This window comes from Haemaphysalis longicornis, unplaced genomic scaffold (assembly GCF_048455015.1).
Source record: "Haemaphysalis longicornis isolate Haplotype H1 unplaced genomic scaffold, Haemaphysalis longicornis Haplotype H1 scaffold_3, whole genome shotgun sequence".
Classification (NCBI taxonomy): domain Eukaryota; kingdom Metazoa; phylum Arthropoda; class Arachnida; order Ixodida; family Ixodidae; genus Haemaphysalis; species Haemaphysalis longicornis.
This window is the reverse complement of record NW_027526335.1, coordinates 230068157-230088656: the sequence shown is the minus strand read 5'-3', so window position 1 is coordinate 230088656 and position 20500 is coordinate 230068157. Positions and strand designations below refer to the sequence as shown.

The following is a 20500-nucleotide window of genomic DNA, read 5'->3' as shown; positions in this document are numbered from 1 at the left end:
CGTATTTCAGCTGTTGAGATCACTTAACTACATTAGACTAATAGAGGACCTCTACTTTAAGATTTTTATTGACTTAGAAATTTGGTGCTCCCTTGACAGACCGGTGTTTTATCGCAGCCCTTCAGGATTTAGGGTATTTCTTTCAACAGTGAGGAAACCATGGTGTACACCAGATATTGCCATTTCGGGCAAGAGCAGACAAGTCTGGTCGCAGTGAAAAGTTGTGCCACCTCTAAACATTTTGGTCAAATTGTCATCCCATCCATGTTATGATTGGGAACTTTTAAATTTGTAATAGTGCCGTGGAGGCCTTTCCTGCCAGCTAGTGTACACAGACGAACTGACAACTTTTCAGTAAAAATTTTGTCTGCACTTAGTGAAAAATAAAGTAGGATTTATGGCTTGCTTTGCTGCCATATTTTCATTTCATTCTGTTAAGCAAGACCTGGCCGTCAAAGTTACTTGTAGAATTGACACTTGGTTGATTGATTTTAGGGTTTAACACGGCGACGCAATGCAAGTGATGAGGTGCACCATAGTGGAGGGCTCCAGATTAATTTTGACCACCTGGGGATCTTTAACGTGTGCCGAAATCTCGTACACACGGGCGTTTTTGCTTTTCGCCTCAATCATAAAAGCGGCCGCCGCTGCCGGGAATCGAACCCGCGACTTCGTGCTCAGTAGCGCAACGCCTTAGCCACCGCGGCGGGTAGAACTGACACTTGGACAAGCAGATACAAACTATAATGACAAGATGCAACACAAGAAAAGGAATCGCACTAGTAAATAAATTTTATTCATAGCAATCCACACAAATATATACACCGACATACACTTGTAATGCAGGTTTTATGCTATAAGGCGTACAACTGCAATTAACATAAAGGGTTGACAGCGCATAAACACGACGACACAAGGAAGAGAAGACAGTCGTCGTGTTTACGCGCTGTCAACCCTTTATGATGCTACACCAACTAGCCCACCAAGCCATCCTCGTGAACTGCAATTAACGAATATATTTGCGTCATTTGTGTGCTTACATTGAGGTGTACAAAACTGTAGGCACCAAAAACAATAGCAATGGCCATGAAAGGCACACGTACCCATTGAAAATTATATTCTAGCATACTGCAATTGCACTTCAACAACAATACATAAACAATCCATGTAGATTATGTGTATAGTCAGCTGAAGAGTATGAAAGACAGGATCTATCCATCTCCGCTGTTTTTTTTTTACTTTGCCGTGGCTAAAACCACGACTGGCTTCATAGATAGTGACCTACCGATGGCAGCCAGCGACAATGGGGGCCAGTGTGCCAAAAAATTGCTGTGTAGGAGCGGCACGCCCCGACAGGAGGGGCTAAATAATCTCCAACCTCACCAGCTTCGCTTTTCTCACAGTGTGACTGCTGGCCCAAGATGTAGTGGCTGTAACAATCAGTACCGACCGTTCCAGTCGGTATGTATATCACCAGTCAGCACTTCGAATTCAGCACTTAGTCACAAGTCAGTATCAGTCAGCCGGACCCGATTCTCACCTATGCAGAAGTCAAAGTGCACAACTAAACCATACAGGTATATATCTGCCTGCTTGACTACCATTATTAATTTTTGAGCAAACCTGTTCATTCAAGCGTTCAAACCTTTACCAACTTTGTCTTTACATGGAGAAGCTTTTTTTTGGCATGACGCTCGTTTGCGCACATGCGGAAATGCTTGAGTGTGTGCAAAACAGTTCCAACTTGGCCATATTTCAAGCGTGGCAACGCCGTCATTCTAGCGCGGAAGCATAATGTTTTGCAGTAGCACGAGCACTACTTGACAAAAATTTCTTCAGGGGCTGTGGCGCTTTCGGATAAGCTGCGCCCCTCTTGTAGCACCTTCCGCAAGGCGGCTTGCCAGCCCTACAAGTGGCCAAGTTGGGTATACAACAGTTGACCCCGGTCAAGGCCAGCAATGAGAACCGTACATGTAGTTATCTTCAGGATATCTTTTTGAGCCATGCCCTCATACCAAAGCGATAGGAAGCAAAATGAAAAATGCTTTGGCCATGTCGCTGCTGGCCATGTCGCACGCAAAGAAAAAAGTTTAGCAGTGTTAATAATTCTTTGCAAAACTATTCTTTTTGCACTTTTGCAGGGCATGAGCAACAAAATCACTGAATCGCTCCACAGCAATCACTTTCTTCTTGCTCCGCAAGTGTCCTGGCTCTAACACGCAGCTCAAACAGATGAGGCACCCTACTCCGCTGACCATGAACAGAAGTTGGGCTCCAGCAACATAACACCTGTGGTGCCAAGTTTATACAAAGTTTGTTGCGTCCTGGCTTGTGGCTCCCTCGGAGTAACAGGTCCTGGCAAAAAAATGGGCAGTAACAGTTAGACAAATGATTGCAAGGAGAAAAAAATAAATTTCTCCTTTTACAGGATTACATGGCACAACGAAATTTCACATATATGCATGAGCAAACACACACGCACTCCTTAAAGGAGGCTCCATGTCAATGAGGCATGGGTGACGTAACACTGCCCGTTTCAAGGGGCAATGTTATGCTCTTCATCTTGCTGGATGACGTGGCCAGCATGTCAAAGATGGCAAGACCGAGAGAAGGAATGATGATGCGGAAGGGAGACAGCGGCATTCTACTCGTTCGTAACTGTCACACATAAGAAGCTGCATCACGCTTCCATGACTTTCTTACACTAGTGAGGACCACATCTGCTTCTTGTAAGCACAGTCGTGATCCCACTCATCATTCCCCACCCTCTCATTAGTGGAGTGCGGCTCCTCCCCCGAGTTAGTGATGGCTGTGACAGTGTGTGATGCAAGTAGTACAGATAAATTTTAGTATAAGTTTGCTAGGTGCCCTACCTTATTGAATTGCATCTGTCATTTTTTCAACCTGTGAAGTCTGCCGAAATATGCATGCAAGAAAGAAAAAAAAAGAAAGAGTGTAACAATGTTAGACCACACAGAAAACAGCACAGTAGAAGCAAAGGATGGGGTGAGGACGGGACAAGAGCTAACTTTCAATAAATGCTTTACTGTAGGACCAGCATGTATAAACACATCTGGCTTGTAATAGGCATGAAAGAGAGAAAAACATCAAAACGAAAAACTGTTGGAAAGCAAAGCTTTAAACGACACCCACAACAATTGCCCATGGGATATCCCTTGAATTCGTCTCACACGTGGCTCTACAACGAGTGAAACCAGAGATTCTGCCAGCCGTTACTTGAAATCCGCGGGGGCGGCGTGCCGAATGCTGCAGCGTCGGCCACGGCCTGGCTAGAGTGGTGGACGCTGCCTCCATAGCCTGCCCGTGCGTTGGCATAAAGAAAATGGAGAGGAGCGTCTTCCGAAGGGTGAGACAGCAGAACCTAGCCATCCTGATGTGCTAGCTTGGGGCTACGCCACTGCGTGACACAAGCGCAGACACCGAAACAATTTGGCATGTGAGCTTAGTGATTCCAATTTATACCGATTTAAAGTTTAGTAAGTTTAAGAATTGCAAGAAAGCTGAGGGAACTTTTATAATCACTATTTATCAGGACCAGTTGCTACTTTTGCCTTTTGTAATATTTCTTAAAACACAACCGAATTGGTATTCATCAATTTGAAAAATGGAGCCCCATTCGTGGCAAGTAGTGTGCAAAAAGTAGCGTTTCTCTAGCGGCCAGATGTCTGTATGTAGTTTGTACATTTTGTTTTCTCGTCCTGCACGTGGCGGTTTTCGTCTCTCATCTATTCCTGTTTGTTTTTTTTTCCTTTTCCTTTTCTCCTCTTACGAGCCAGATGTGTTTATATGCGCTGGTCCTGCAATAAAGAATTTGTTGAAACTTTGCACTTGTCCCGTCCTCGACTTGTGTTTTTACTGCACTATGTTTCTCGTGTGCGTATGAACTAACATGCCCAAACATTTTCTCTTCTACCCTCCAATAGTTTCAAAGAAACAGGCCATGCAATTCAGCTGATATTGTGTTCATCATCACGCTTTTAGAACTTGATTGATTGATTGTAAGGTTTAATGCGCCGACGCAACGCAGGTGATGAGGCACACCATAGTGGAGGGCTCCGGATAAATTTTGACCACCTGGGGACCTTGAACATGCGCCGCAACCTCATACACACGGGCGATTTTGCTTTCCGCCTCGATTAGAAAAGTGGCCGCCGTGGCCGGGAATCGAACCCGCGACCTCGTGTTCAGCAGCACAACGCCTTAGCCACACGCTCTAGAACTTCACAGCATAAACAATGCCAAGGTCATCATGCACTGTCGAACCCAGAATAGTAGCTGTACTAGTCACACAGAACAACATAAGTAACAGTCACTAAGCAGTGCTTAATGTCAGTTCAAGCACTACCACATCAATTGACATTAGGTAAACAATTTTTTTTCATCTAGCATGCATTGCATTCCGTAAGCATATATGCTCGTGTATGCATATATGTGTGCCCGCATATTTTGTATACATACGCACTAGTGGCATAGGCAAGATGCATAAACTTGTGTATAGCTTCTTAGCCAACGCCTTTTGGCCTTGGCCACTACAACACCAGCCAGATTAAATTGTGGTGGAGGAACTCCTGACGTTTGTACTGTGGATCCGGGCAAATTTTGATACAGTCAGGCACACATCACATTTCTGATAAAATGTGGCACTCCCCAGCATTCAGCTGAGCGACAGTGGGCCCACAGTACTGGATGCATTGCATGGACATTTAGAACGTAACGACACCCTGCAGTGTATGGGGATAGCATTCCAGCTTACTCCATTGTGGGGTAATATTTGACAGCTGAAGCAAAAACCACCATAATTGTTTGGCCATCGAAGTCAACCAACGTGTAAGCAAGGTGCTCACTGAATGTTCCAAAACATGCAAACGTCTATTGCAATCTCGTCCTGTCTATTATGTTAGGTTATTATGCACGCTTTCAGCGTTTAATCAACTTCTAATTTTCGCTACGCATTCCCATTGAACGTCCGCAATACCGGCAGCTGCGCCACCGATGTGTGCAACATTTGTGAGCGTCGCCCTCGCCTTACCGCGGACAAATTTACCCGTAAATTTCAACCTCATAAAAATCAGATTTCATTACATTTAAATGTTTTCAAAAGAATGTTCGATCACTGACTGATTCGCACTCTCTCACTCACAAGACATCCAATCGTCATCGCATCGTCACAAGTTCTCGAAGCGAAGATCGGCAAATCGTAACGGTCATTCTTAGCGGTTTTCAACAATATCGATGCAACCAGGCAGGTTTCATTCACGGCAAATCATGCCTGAACATCAAAGGAGTACTATAAAAACAACGGCACAGCCGCAAGCAATGAAGCAACCAAGTTACAGCCACGGGACGCGCAACAACGCCGGTAAGCAGGTCGGCCGATTCCACTGGTATTTTTACTATACACAGCTTAACAGTAGAGAATCGCTAGGCTTCGAAGCTATTTGGGCTTCGGGTGCGTCACTTAAGCTCGAAAACCTCGTAATATAGACCGTAAATAATTATTAAGCGGTATTTAAGTTCGATAACTCACTTGCCGTAAACAGACATGGGCGCCGCCATCTTGGAAGTTTGTTTACATCAATGTTACCAGACGAGCATCGACATTTCGCTAAATTAAAAGAACACTTACAATTATTGCGATTTTGGGTACTCATTAAGCTTAAAAACAAAGCCAAAGTAGCATGGTATTCATCCACAAAACACAAAATTCGCTGTTGCAAATTATGGTGCAATGAGAATGCGCTTGTAGCAATTGTGTCACCATAATGGATTGGCAGAAAATTTTAATGCATACAAGGTATTTTTATTTAGTTATGCTGTCTTTTAGTGGGTCAGCACGCTCACTGTCCTGTGTCGCGCTGCTTCTGCGGACCGTGTGGCTTGCTGCTAGAGTTGTCTTTCAAAAAAGTCCGGCATTTATTCGTTCTTTTCTGTGACCAGCCACCAGTAACACACATGTTTTCACTGTTTTTTCCATATGCTGCAAGCTATGTTCAATCAGGTGTGTGTGGCACCTGAGGTAAGCTTCCACACATTTCTACATTCTCCAGATGTGTGAAATAGAACAAGCTCACTTTTCCGCCAGATTCATGGCTCACACAAGAAAACTGGCGCTCAACTAAGAATAGCTTGTTCTGTTTGGTTTATTTCAGAAACAATGATTTCTTCTATGGTTTGAGCATTGTTGGACAAATACACTGGCACATTGGAGTCCAGCATGATGATACCATTGCCCACTGTGCGTATAAAGATAAGGTAGCATTTAAAAAGTTGGAATGCAAAATAAATGTTCTGAGCTATGTCGGCAGTCCATGCGTGTTTTGTCCTCCATTGCAGTTTGTACAGAGTGATTTTGATAAGATTGGTAGCAGGATATCTGACACTGAATTTGCTCACCACTGGCTGCACTAGAAGAAATCGCAAACATGATAATACGTAACTAGTATACTGTGAACCTCTCCGAACACTGAGCTAGAAATAATTCTCAAAAGGAAAAAAAAAAAAAGAGTAAAGAAAGAATGGAAAAAAAAATAGGTTGCTCAAGATTACGATACCCCCAATGCAAAATCGGAGGGCAGTGCAAACTGCAGTCTTCTCGGTGACGGCGCGTAGCTGCTGTGTCTCAGAAGTGACCGCGTCATCAGTGAACACACGACAGCGGGCGCAACTCCGGTGTTTTATCACAGTGCCTCACTGCTGCCGAGCATGTCTCGCGCGGCCTCTGCTTACTGCCCTCCCCCTCACACTTTCACCATACTTTCCTCCTCTATTTTCCTGTTTGCTCTATCTCATTTATCTCTGGTGCCCTCTTCTTCATTCGGTTACTCCGAAGCCGACAGTGATGTGAACCTCCACCTTCCTGTTTGCTCTATCTCATTTATCTCTGGTGCCCTCTTTATTCGGTTACACCGAAGCCGACAGCGACGTGAAACCACAGAAGCGAAGCGGGCACTTAAGGGGTGCCCTCTAAATAAGAAATGGCAAGCAGATTGCCTGTGTTGCAATGAAATTTCTTTTATACCTAACCTATCCTAACCTTGTAGCTGAACAGTTGGCATTATTCAATTTACCCCAGTCAGGAAAAGCATGATATACAGCTGTTTAACTCCAGCCCTTGTTCATTTTTGAAAAGTGTTTTTTCCGTTCTTTCCTTACTTTTTTTGCTGCTCCAGCAGCGCTGGGAGCATGAGCATGCAAGAAAAAATGTTTATATGTGTTTCACGTGAGAAGTTGTATGGCCATTACACCTTTAACTTGCATTACAAATTTCTTGCTTCACTTAAACCGAAGCAATAGAACAATTAAATGAAGCATCAGTTTTACATTTAAAAAATGGGTAAAATGAGCAAGTCCACCAAGGCAATACATATTTTTAAGACAAAATGAAATCTCTATTTATATGTTATGTTAAAGGTGGGAAAATTAAAATTCTTCATGATTAGTGTTCGCCATTCAATTTGCAACATTGTTTACTGTTTGAAGCATTTATAATTTACAAAAATTCCTTGGGGCACTTAGTCTGCTTATGTGGTTTTTAAATAACAAGCATTGTGGCTTCAGCTGGCATTATATGCTTCCTGCACTTTGGTCTTGTCATTGTACTTGCCTGGTCGACCAAAGTTAGCTGGTGCAGAATCTAGCAGTACACCCGACGTCGAGCACATTCCATACCACGACACGGTGCTAGTAACTCCAATACCTTTGAGAAACATCACGTAAACTGATAGGTTCGCCTGGTGCACTGTCGAGGCACGAGTCATGAGGTCCCCAGACAGCTCCGATGAATACCAGGCAATCTGATGGCTCCAGATGGGAGGTTATTGAGCCACGCAGTCTTGCAAGAGCCACCAAGGACTTGCTCTCGTTTTTTGTTATTTCTCCTTTTAGCACACTTTTGTTCATAAGCTATGCTCCACGCATACCTGATAAATATCAGGGCCATTCACTGCTTATAACACTAAATATTTCGCCTCATGGAGCAGATAAGGCTTGCACCTCATTAATAATGATGATGATGACTGATAGTGGTATCCCTTTCGTAGCGGGGTGATGACAGGTCATCTTAGCAAAAAAAAAAAAAACTAATATACCCGTGTTTTACACGCATTTAATACTAGCTCTGCTCTTAGGGCAGGCACAAAAAAACTTATTAGGCACAGAATACTTATTCTTTCTGTTACACGTGGTAACTGTCCTAGGCAATATTCCCCTGTGTGCTTTTCGTCCACCAGCATTCTAATCTTCTCTTTGTCGCCTCGACAGCCCTGAAGTTGACTTCCTCTGTGCTACCCTGAAACCCTGCGGCTTCTGGAAGCCAAACATTTCCCTCTAGGTTTGGATGGATACCCTCGCATTCAAACACTATGTGCCACATAGTTTGTTTCTTTTCCGCAGACTGCGCATACCCCATCACTTTGAGTATACTTCCCCACAAAGCTCTTAGTTCGCAAGCAATCTGTCCTAGCCTCCAGAAGCAAAACGCTTCCCTTAGAATTATCGTAGAAATTTTCCTTTCTATTGTCCAATTTCTCAGCCCTGTACATTTCTAACGACGTTTTAGCTTCTATTTCTTCTCTCCATTTATTCATTTCTATCTGCCTTGCCTCCTTTTGGTTACTTTGGCTGTCTTAGCTTCTCCACTGTTGTTTCTGCATTTCATCTAATCCTCCTTAACCACTGCGTGCCCACGCTTTTCATGTATATGTACCTGAAAACCTTAGCTGTCCACCTACGTCGATCCATTGCTCTCAGCCTCCTCTCAAAACATATTTTACCCTGAGCTTCTCAAACTGGAAATGCCGCTCAGGTCATTCCTCTGTGCAACTGCTTCGTTAGTTGTTTTTCCATGCGCTCCTAAGGGCAAACGTCCTACTGTTAGAAAAGTCAGATGTTAGAAAAGTCAGAAAAATCAGATGGCGAATAACTTCACCGTATGAAATTTCAGACGTCGTTATACACTGGCACAACTAGGTAGATGGCAGTGCCACTGATGCTTTCGAATTATTGGACATTCCAAAGAAATTGGCCAGTGACCGTGTACAGCGCTCGGCGATTGAAACTTGATACTCTGAGCGCGTGGCTGCCGGTGCTTGTTGTGTTACAGGTGAGCGCTTGTGGTATATGGTGAGGGTGAGAGCATTTGTGACGCATGCTTAGTGCATCTGGGAGACAGCCTTTCAGTGTGTGGTTCTTGACGGTGCCATAGGGGTGCTACATGCCACGGCTTCAAAACGCTGCGCCGCGCCACGATAACACATCGCGATAAATGTGCATTCAAATTCTTCATAATGCGCGCGGTGCCAGCTCGCCCAGCTTCGCACGTCGCGGCGCAGCACGCAGGTGCAGCGTTTTGAAGCCATGGCATGTAGCACCCCTATGGCGCCGCCAAGAACCACACACTGAAGGTCTGTCTCCCGGATACACTAAGCATGCGTCACGAACGCTCTCACGCTCATCGCATACTACAATGCATCAGCTCGCTTTCACAAGCGCTCACCTGTGGCGCAACAAGCACCGGCAGCCACACGCTCCGAGTGTCGCGTTTCAATCGCTGAGCACTGTACGTAGAGATCGAAGTCAAATATTATGATTAATTTTTCATCACGGAATTTGGCATCACTACTCGGTTAAAAGCACCTTTTGTTACATGAAAACTTGCACACACCTATAAGATTGCAATCAAGGAATGAGAGGCCTCAATAAAACGGAACACTCGGTGGATGAGTGTGAGAGGAAAACCTATGGGCAACAGATGGATTTGGATAAAGCAGGATAGGAGAAATCGGATATGGAGCAGACAGGCCTCTGTTCTGGAGTGTACACAAATAGACTCAGGATGATGACTACGGCATGAGCAATGTGAGAAAAATTCTCGTCTGGTGATGTGGGACCAGTCCGGTCAAGGAGTGCCCCGTGTCAGCAAAAAAGTAGCGATGGCTACCTATTCTTCGATTACCTGAGGCTCCTTTAATCTTAAAACCCCACTTGCATTGCTTGAGGAAATTGTTGCCGAAACGCAATTTCATTAGTAAACTGCAATAAATAACTGACTTCTAAAACGACCATGTACAGCAACCTCCGTAGTGCAGCCTTAGCGATAAAAAAAAAAACAGCAGCTTTGAATGGACTCAACACCAATGTTTGGGCACCAAATATGAGTGCATTAGGTGGGTGCACCTCATGGTATGCAGTATGTTCATTGTTAGCATCGAGTGTCTCCATTTCACTTTCCCCTGAACAGAATAAGTCGCGGCATGTATCCTGTGGAATCCATTCAATCTTCGAACTCCTGCATGCGAGCGCCAGGAATTCTCAATTATGTTTCCTAAAAAATTACAACAGAAATTGTGGTGACAGGTGCAAATTGTATTTTTACACACACACACACACACACGCACGCACGGACACACGCACGCACGCTTATATAATCCAGCTTCTCAACAGGAATATACTTTCACTGCACTGTCGCTACGAAAGACAGGCTGCGAAGCGCAGATTTTGCGAAATACTTACACCCGCAACGAGAACAGTGACGCCCTTAGCCCAAGGCATCGACAAGCAGTCTCTTGAGGTAGGTCTGTCTCTCTTTAGAAACAGCGCAGGTCACCCGTCGGCCACTCGTACACGTGCGCCGACTGTAGTGGAAATTTTCGACCAGCCCCTGTAATGGAAGCAGTGAGCGACGTCTCGATCACATACGATACCGAAATAAATACCTCCGTAACTGTGCCCACTTTGCATTTGTGCATGCAACCCAGAACCCCTGTTCTGCTTACTGAGGCTGTGAACGTTCACCTCGGTGTAATAACTGTCACCAGTAGTAAGCATAGTGACACCATAGCTAGCAGATTCGAGCTCAGTTACGCATATGAGCCCGTAATAAAAAAAAAAAAAATCACGACGCTATGCTTTCGGGTGCGCGTTCACAAGAAATATGGCACGTAGCTAAAATGAGCCTACACTTCTACCACGAGCCCTTAAGCCAGCAACACCTTGTGTGTTTTCTTCGGGGTATAAAAAGCGCAATATCACATAACTAAACACTTACCTCCTGACGAGCTTGTCGCTACCACCGACGTAGACGGCCACAAAATCGAGCTCGCTAAGTCTCCGCCTTTGCGTCGTCGAAGCTGAATGTTCGAAGTTGAGGCGCGGACTGACGTGAGGCTCGGTAGCACCCTAGGAACGTCAGCTGGAATAACAGCTGCCATTTCAAACTACAACAGCGTACAGGCCGTCCGTCCGTTCAGTTGAAACGGTGCCGCAAAAGCACGGACAGACGACACATATGACGAACAAGAAAAGCACAAAACAACGTTGTCAGCGTTGTCAGCATGGCCAAAGCCCCTCAATTTTTCACACCAAAGTTGGAGAGATTTTGAGGCCAAAAAGACAGCGTTGCCAGCATAGTTGGGTGCGTTTAGGCCGATTTGGCGGCAGTTGTGGTCAGGTTTTAGTCGGATGCGGGCCGGCTGGGGCTAATTTTTCAAATTCCTCCAGCGCGCCCCCTGTCGTGGGAGCAGACATTTCGAGCCAGGAGAACCGGATGCAGTTTTGACCCGTTCATCGGCCCTTCCGGTGAGCGGAATCCGCTCAGTTACTGAGCGGAAGAACCGAAGACCCGGGTCAAATGAGCCGTCGCTCTGCGCCATCTGTTATCGGCGCGGGAAAGCCGGGCCGGCTGGGGTTAATTTTTCAAACTCCTCCAGCGCGCCTCCTGTCGTGGGAGCGGACAATTCGAGTCAGAAGAACCGGATGCAGTTTTGACCCGTTCTTCGGCTCTTCCGGCTCTTTCCACTCAGTTACTGAACCGAAGAACCGAAGAACGGCTCCCGCTCTTTTCGAGAGCCGCTCTTCGCGAAGCGGATCTTCTGAGGCGCCATTTGGGAACCGCGGTGGCGGCGGCGGTGAATGACAGATCGGGAGGCCGCAATGGCAGCAGTGGACGAACTGCGTCTGTATTTTCAAAGTAATAGAAAATAAACTCCTGTGACCATATAATTCACTAGAATCACTACAGTTACATTTGTGCGTGCAGCTGTTGTCCGAGTCAGGAACGAGCCGCATCTTCTCAACCGCTCAGTTCCGCGGCGATTATCGGCTCCCGGCGGTTCTTTGGCAGAGCGGCTCTCCTAAGAACCGACGTTCAGCGGCTGCTCGCTCGATTAGAGAATCGTGCTGAGCATGGCTCTGAAGGAGTCGTGTCGGCACGTTCCAGTAGAGTTATTAGAGGCGTATCGGCCGAGCCAGCTGGGTCTTGTGTGCAACTTTCGCGTCATCTATTATCGCTGCCAGAAAGCGGACCCGTCGACCTCGCTTCGAATAACCTGAACAAAGTGTTGTTAACCACCACAATATTAAAATTAGTTTCTTGTATTATGTCCAGAATCATTTTTTCTGGTGTCACAGCTCACTAGTAGAGATCATATTTGTGAGGTTATAAAGTTGACAAAAAGTTGCATTTTCTTCTTTATATATCGACTGAGAGTGATTATTTAATACCAGTGACACATAAAAACTTTTGTAATGATGGTGAGGCCAATAGACCCTATGCGAAATTGCTTGGTGATCTAGCAACATTGATGTAAACGAGACCGTCGGCCATATTGGTACGGGCGCCGATCGGGAAGTCTTGTATTGTTTACTGTGGAAGAGCAGGTGACGGTAACGCGGTATGGCTCAAACTGGACGGCGTTTTCCGGCTCCCGACCGCGGATTGTGGACGAAGGACTTGTCTGCGCTGCCGACTGTGTCCGAAGACTCATACCACTCGGGGTGCCGCGCCAAAGACCCATCCGAGCGGCAGCGGAGCAGGGCATGCCGCCTAGCCACCGAGGCGCATTGCTCGCCTTCATCGGTGCGGACAAACACGTGCGACTCGCAGTAAGTAAATCCTTCTTTGTTTTTTACTTGACGCGAGTTAACCGGTATGAGCATTTGTATGGCACTTTGTTCACCGTTGTTTACCAGGCAAATGCGCAGCGGTGACCCTGTTGCAGTAACTCTGAAAGAGGAAAGCGACAATCGCCAGACCATACCGCTAGTGGGTGGATTAGGTATTTTCAAATGCTATACATCGAATTTACGGGATGATTGTTGGCGAAGATGTTTACGGAAAGGTTGCGGCCGTTTTCCGTGACGGTCGTCCGCCCACGCGTTTGCCGCAAAGCAATCGTGCTTTGCGGCGAAGTCAACTACAAAAGCGCACATACGCCTTGAATTTTCTTTTTTTGTGTTTTCATTATTTATTGCTCATGTTCTGCGCAAAAATCTGTTTGTGCGTCTTTCTTCTCCTTTTTTGGCGGTGGGGTGGTTGTGTTTGTTTCTAAAGCGCATGTTTTTGGTGTGCACGAATACAGTAAAACCTCATTAGCTCGAACTCACTGAACTAGAAGATTTTTTTTAATTCGATGGGTCATCGGTATAGCCCGAATGTTTATCTCGAAAGGTTCTGGAAGTGAGTTCCAGATACTCATATTATTGCTTGCTTAAGTTATGACGAAGACGATTATGCGGGTACTGGTATCATTACCCACGCTGAGGTTTTTAAATGTTAAACTTCCTTTTCTTGAAAAATGCATTAACAAAGCATGCAGAGATACTTGCACGCTCGAACTTGACAAACAATTTTGACATAATTGCTGTTTGAGGTGTATATTATTGCCCTTGCAACAGTGTTAAGGAAGACACAAAATGTGGTCATTTTGAGTCTGTTCCTTGCGGCCACTTCTTTCTGCTCTGTCCCTTTACCATAAACTGTAGCGGACTAGTCCTGTTCTTCACTGAGTGTTATTTACTGATACTCTCTCTGTTCTTGCAGGTTGGGCCTCATCCATGTGCTCAGCAGCTGCTTTCGCTCCCAGAAGAAAAGTGGCCGGCCCTAAGTTGTGTGCCTCACCTTTGAGACGGACAGTGGGGCGATTGGGGAGGCATCGCGCGAGTGCCCGGCGGGTTGCAGTGGAGCATGGAGTCACATCCTGGCTGCTGTGCACCTACTCGCCCTCTTGCAAGCCGAAGGTTTTAAGAGGCGCCACCAAAGCTTGCGTGCACTGAGCTGCCACAACAGTGGGGACGTCCGAGACAGCAGGGCATCAAGCCAGCGAGTGTCCAAAACATTGACTGGAGAAGCCCGCGATAAAATGGCCCCTCCCTTCCCTCGCCAATGAGTCTGTTCGATGCACGTCGAGTACAGGAGCAATGCGAGCAGCAGCAACAAAGTGCCGTGCAGGCGCTTGGGAGAAAACTTGGTAGCCTTGGGAATGAGTTTTTTGCCCCAGTTGTGCTAGCCTCCCGCTCCTCCCCCCCCCCCCCCCGCCAGTGACAGAAACAAGGACTGGCATGGCACCTGAAGGGTCACCTATGAGCTACCAGCAAGCATTCAGGAGCACGCAGAGGCTGGGATGCTTGCTATACTGCACGCGCTATAAATCAGCGAAGTAGTTTAATTTACTGGGATTTTCACTGTGGATACAAAAAACGCAAAAGCTCTCAAGCTGATGCGCAGCAGCCTGATGCAACTGTGGCCGTTTTCTTTTTGAATAAAACTTGAAAATTGTCTCAGCTACCTACATCAATGGCCACTATCATTACGTCGGAGGCATGCATGCAGCGTGTGACAAACTAGAGGAGTGAGTGTGTATTTTAGTCGCAAAATATTCGACAGTAAATACATCGTTGCTGGAATGACAATGGGCACCAAGTTAACTTGACGTAACAACAAACCTTTCAGCCCGGAAAATCGGGAACCAAGTGCAAAAGCTCGAATTTTCCACCGTTAGATCATCATAAAACAGCGTTCGCCACTTCTGCAACGACACGCGGCTAAATGCAATGTAAAGAAACCAACAACACACTCCCATACCGTGCGCGCCCGCCACAGAGGAAATTTTCGACGGCGTAGTGCGGCAAGAAAAGTTTGTTTACAGCCCTAGGTAAGATAAAGGCTCGTGTAGGGGCTAAGCGGTACCATTTAACAATGAAATGAAGCGGGCGCAGAGCCACAGGGACGAGTAAAGAAACAGCCTAATTTTGGCAACGTGTGGTACTGTTTTCCCGGTCGAGCGCCGCTCTCAGTCGCGTGAATAGGCGGCGCACGCTGAGGCTTCATTTAGAATACAAAGGCTGGACAAGAGAACTCCAACGCAGCTGTATTTTTCATACGGACAGCGACTACGGAACCCCGCGCTTAGCGAACCAATGACAAATATTCGCTCCAAGCGCACCGCGCCCAGCGTGTCACAAAGGTTGCTCGCGCCGGCACAGTTCGCGTCACAAAGTTCGTTCAAAAGCGTGGAACTTCACGTACCTTTTCTCCATTTCAACCGGTAATTCTGCATTGCGTGCTCTGCGGCACGAAGCAATGCTCCGGCATTATAGTCCATCACCAAGAGCGGTCAATGCCCGCCTTCTATGTTTTGCTAATTGGTTTCGGTTTCAAACGACCGTACCAAAATGGCGGACCTAGTTACCGGAGTCGACGTGAGATGGCGGGGCGCATTTTGCATAGGGTCTATTCTTTTCAGCACAAATACAGCGGATGTTCTTACAAAATAAATGACTAAATAACAATTGAGTAATAATTTAGATTATGGATGCTTAACACAGGTTACAAACCTAAATGAACCACTGAACCGTTCAAATGAACCGGTTCACTTTTGTGAACTGAGCCGTTCTGAGCCGCTCACTGAAGTGAGCCGTTTTGCCCATCTCCAGTTGCTGGCGTCGTTGGGACGTTGTGGCGTTATTTCATGCTCTTCTGGGGCCGGTGGCCCCACAAAAAATTTTTCACTGGTGGAGCGATCACACCCTCCCTCACACATACATTATCGCTTCCGGGAGGCGATGCACACACAGACGCACACTCCTGCACTCCTCTCGTTCTCTTGGTAACATCGCGGGCTTCCGTCTTTTTATTTTTATCTTTTATTTGGGCGGCGCTGCTGGTGTTCAGTGGAAGCCGTTGCGAAATGACAGCGTGACCGCGCGCAGCGCGGAGACAATCCCGCGCTTGTATAAAACTGTTTTTTGTGTGATGCATAGCTTTCCTGTCGCCTTTGCGAACCATATTCTATTTAATAAAGTACCGTTTGGCTGTTCGTATCGCATGGCAACAGAATAGCGGTCATTTCTTCTTTCTCTTCTAATAATCGTACTGCGCGGAATACTATCCTCCGGACGTCGTTTGCTGACGGACTTCAGAAATTATGCCTCCGTTGCTCGCAAGATGGCGCTGAACACAGCACATCAGTGGCGCCACCATACAAGCGCACGAGGCCCATACCCCGACACGAAGTGCTTGCCGGTGGGTAGAATTGAAATGCAAGGTCCTTTCGGAAAATTGCAAACTGAAGCTGCTGTTTCGGACAAGCTCCCTCGAAAAATCCCGTACATTTTTTCTAACAGATCGATGAGGGACTTGCAAAATTCAGGAATGGAACTTAATGCGAACCCCGTAATAGTGGTCACTACGTCCCACACCCGAGTGCACACAGCCAGCGCTACTCGTGCCGCCGAAACTGCAGATGACACGCTCCTTCGCAAGCTGCGGCAACGAGCGAAACCACCCCAGCCATGCCAGCCGCTGCAAGCACCGATAACACCACTCCCGTCGCTTCCGCGTCCGGAGGCGAATCGATAAGCCCAGTCAGTGAAAATTTTCAGCTTCTGGCCAAGGTTGACAAAAGCGCTCTCAAGATAGAGCAGGCAAACGACGATTCACTGCAGACATGTTGGGAAAGATCAAGGCGGAAACAAAAAGGACCACTGTCTTTCATTGTCAATGACGGCCTCTTGTACAGAAAATACAAGAACAAAAAAGGCCGATGTTTCGGGCAGCTTGCAGGCCCCCCAAAAGTATCGTGTTGCGCTGCTGGGTTTGGTTCACAGTGACAGCTGGGCTGGTCATTTAGTAATAAAGAAGACCAAAAGCAAAGAATGACAACTAATGACAACTAGTGGCCGATGTGCTTCAAGGATTCTGAGAACTGGGTGCGTTCCTGCAGCGTTGCCAAAGGACAGGACGGCCAAACGAATGACTCAAGGCGCCTTTGGTCGAAGTTGATTGATTGATTGTGGGGTTTAACGCGCCGACGCAACGCAGGCGATGAGGCGCGCCGTAGTGGAGGGCTCCGGATTAATTTTGACCACCTGGGGATCTTTATCGTGCGCCGAAATCTCGTACACACGGGCGTTTTTGCTTTTCGCCTCCATCAGAAAAGCGGCCGCCGCGGCCGGGAATCGAACCCGCGACCTTGTGCTCAGCAGCGCAACGCCTTAGCCACTGAGCCACCGCGGCGGGTCTTTGGTCGAAGTACCTTTGATTGGCGAAACTTTTCGCATATTAGTAATCGACATTGTAGGCCCCTTACCAGTAACAGCGTCAGGCAACAGGTACTTGCTTACGCTCACTTGCCCTGCGACGAAGTTTCCCGAAGCAGTGGAGTTGCCGGAATTAAGCTCCACAGCAGTTGTTAACGGGCTACTCACTGTATTTGTCAGAATTGGATTCCCCAGTGAAATCCAATGCGACCAAGGATCTGTTTTCACAAGCGTGCTTACCACGACAAACTTCCCTCGAATGTTGGCTACCTGTTCCTACCTTCAGTTGTTCAAGAAGCGTCATCCTCTTGAACGCCTTCCGTAATGGGTAGCTTTGGCCGAGTTGTAACACTCGCCGAGCTTGCCATGCTCTTTCGTTTGGCTTTCCGATAAGCTTGCCTGCTTGCCGTGATATCGGCTCCTCTTTTTTGTTTTTGCCTCCCTCTGATTGGTTCGAAAGCGCACAAAAAGCACGTCGCTGAGTGAATAGACGGGATTGTCTTCCTGGTACTGCATGAGTCGTCTGTTCCTCGGCACCCGTCGGTCGTCCAGCCGCTGAATACGTAACAGCGTGAGGACTGTCGTAGCACGGAGTCCACGAAACGCTTGGGGTAGCCGCAATTGCCGAGTTCTCTGCGCACTTGGCGTAGATCAGCAGCCTCGTCTTCTGGCCGTGAGCATAGGTGCTTGGCGCGTTGGGTGAGGGAAGCCACGGCAGAGCGCTTATGACCGGCTGGATGAACAGAAGTATTTTCTGAACAGACTGAGTTTGCATACATTTACTGATGCAATATTCAATCATATTTTACTCAGCGAGACCACTTCTCTTCCCATTTGCCTCCACTGATTTTATTTTCTTACCCTTATCATTCATTGATTCAATACAATGTTTATTTTTGCTGCAGACCAATTCCACAGATTCTATTGCATTACAATGAATGAAATGGAGTATATGATGCACGGTTTTGTAACGTCTTACAGCTGCCGAAATTTAATTTGCTGTTTAGCGAAACAGTGGCACTCTTATGATATTTCTTCAAGTTTCGTGCTGATAACAAGTTCAATTTCAGTGAACCTGGCGTTGCCACTCCCACGTCCCACCAAGGTCATGCAGATGATGGGGAATCACCCTCCGCCCACAGGTGTTTCTAAGCTGAACTATCATGGGAAAGCCTAAGGGCATTTTATCCCTCTTACTTGCTGGGTTGCGACACCACCTCGAAGAAGACAGCCGAGATCTATCCCTAGGTCATGCCACTAGCGGTTATATAACCCTGCAAACTTAACCATTATCCCGCACTGCCGCAGTAACCCACTTTCCCTCCCAGTAAGGCAGTGGGTACGAGACGATTGCTCTGATGCCAGGCTGGAGGCTACAATTTGTCTGTACGACTCCAGAACTTATTTTCCACTTCCGTAAAGAGATTTATTGCTCCAATTACCGTCCCGCTTCCAGTCAGAGGCAATTGTCCTATTTCTCCCGTTAGTGGCGAGATGCATGCTGTCGATAAAGAGCGGTGGTGGAGGTATGGACAAGAGAGAACAATCCGCCGCCATCTCGAGACGGGCTATTGGGATCCCCACGGGCGCCCAGAGATATTTGTCAAACAGGGCACCTGAAGTCAGTGGCATATGCAAGATACCATAAAAAAGGCAAAAACAAAAATTGAACTAAAGAAAGAAGTATAATTTCGGGATGCAAATGGCATGATTGCTTTTCCAGGGTCATGGCACACTGGACGATCTTGTTGCAAGACTAGGCATTAAAGTTGTATATGCTTGCTGTGCAACTTGCAACATAAAAATATTCATCAGTAGTTGCTATTTAATGTGAGCAAGAGTTACTTGCTTGTGTGCCCCCTCTCCCTAACTTTGATGTCTTAAAGAAATTGACAGAAAAAAGAACTTGTACACTTTTAGGTAAACAGTACGCAAATATCAGCCTTCCTACCAGTCTCTATACATTTAAGCTAAGGTAAACTACAGCTGCCCCAATTTCTGAATATTTATTTGAAATATGAGCTTGAACTTAATCCTTCATGCTTGAACAATGAAAATGTCTTCATATCAAAACATGCATGTTCTCAGTTTGTGTGTAACCTGACAAAGAAGTGAACAGTGAAACAGTGCTCCCAATTTTATTAATCCAAAAAGTGTACATCACACAGATGTCACACATTCCTCACGTACTCCTACTGTAGAGCGAAAAGAAGCCTTGGTGCTTGGCAGCGCTACACCTGCAGATGGCCACGGCTGCTTGAACCTACATGGATATTAAAAGAAACATCGCAGTACATAGACGAAATGTATCAGTTTCTGGCATGAGATAAAACTCACCTGAAATTATGTGCCACGCAATTTGCAAAGAATGTCGTGCACAATAAAACTGAGGTGCGTACGGGCAATAATACTGTGGAGCAGCTTTTCTGGGTCCACGTGAGCGCAGAGACTGCAGCGACCCCACTTGGGGCTGCCAGGTGGACGATTTCGAATAGAGTGAAGGCCCTTACAGGCACGCAAGGAATGCAGTATTATGAGAATTTGGTGTGCATTCGACTTCTGCTACAAGCAAGGCCGGAGCACTGCAGTTGGTTGCTAGTGTTGTTTGCAAAGCAACCACCTGATTTTTCAAATGGCCCAGATTACCGCACGAGGTGAACATCATAAAAAAGTTCCCCAATGGCTGCCATTCACACAAGAACAGCGACACTTCACTGCTCAGTGAACATCCTATAGACTTCACTGGGCGGATTTTGCTATTTAGCAAAAGCTATACACTGACTAACATTTACCTGCTTTATGCTCCCTTCCTTCGCCACTTCGGTCCAACAAAATCTCTTAAGTGTCCGTACAAAGAGTAACTTTGCTGCTTAATTTGTCGTGTGCTTTGGATGGTCTGCCAGCATACGCATTCTACCATAAAAGGAAAATTTTCCAAGTGTATTACTTGAGCTATAGAGGTGTAACTTAATAAACATACATCTCTAGCCTTACCTTATGTTTCATCAAGGCCCACCATCGTGCCAGTTTGCCACATCTGGAACAAGTGGCCTTAAAGGGACACTGAAGTGAATTTGTCAAGCTCCCGTTTTTGCTTGCACTGCGTAGACTGGCTCAAATTAGCACACTTTTCATCGTTTATCCGGTTGACAAATCGGTAATTATT

The 20500-nt window shown here is 46.5% G+C and overlaps 2 long non-coding RNA genes across 2 annotated transcripts; one reads left to right on the top strand and one right to left on the bottom strand.

Moving 5' to 3' along the window:
* Window positions 1-1209: 1209 nt before the first annotated feature.
* On the bottom strand, window positions 1210-11292 carry LOC144176033 (uncharacterized). The gene is made up of 3 exons (XR_013323755.1): window positions 11066-11292; window positions 10531-10678; window positions 1210-2355 (listed from the first exon to the last, which is right to left on the bottom strand). It is a non-coding gene; the product is annotated as an uncharacterized LOC144176033 (long non-coding RNA).
* On the top strand, window positions 4723-6309 carry LOC144176034 (uncharacterized). The gene is made up of 3 exons (XR_013323756.1): window positions 4723-5380; window positions 6006-6037; window positions 6171-6309. It is a non-coding gene; the product is annotated as an uncharacterized LOC144176034 (long non-coding RNA).
* Window positions 11293-20500: the final 9208 nt, after the last annotated feature.